Raw genomic sequence first — 204 nt, 5'->3', positions numbered from 1 at the left:
TTAAAATCTATATACCGATAGTGTAAGTTTTTTTACACTGACACATCATCTACCATTGATTTATAATATTTTTATTTGAAATTCAATATTAGTTAAATATAAATGGTTGAAATTGCTGAGATTGATAGCCCTGAAAGTGTAAAAAACACATACATTTTCTGCGTATATATATTAAATATTATATAATATATATATATATATATA

Source organism: Lupinus angustifolius, unplaced genomic scaffold (genome assembly GCF_001865875.1).
Source record: "Lupinus angustifolius cultivar Tanjil unplaced genomic scaffold, LupAngTanjil_v1.0 Scaffold_75_79, whole genome shotgun sequence".
NCBI classification, from domain to species: domain Eukaryota; kingdom Viridiplantae; phylum Streptophyta; class Magnoliopsida; order Fabales; family Fabaceae; genus Lupinus; species Lupinus angustifolius.
This window is presented reverse-complemented; position numbering follows the sequence as displayed.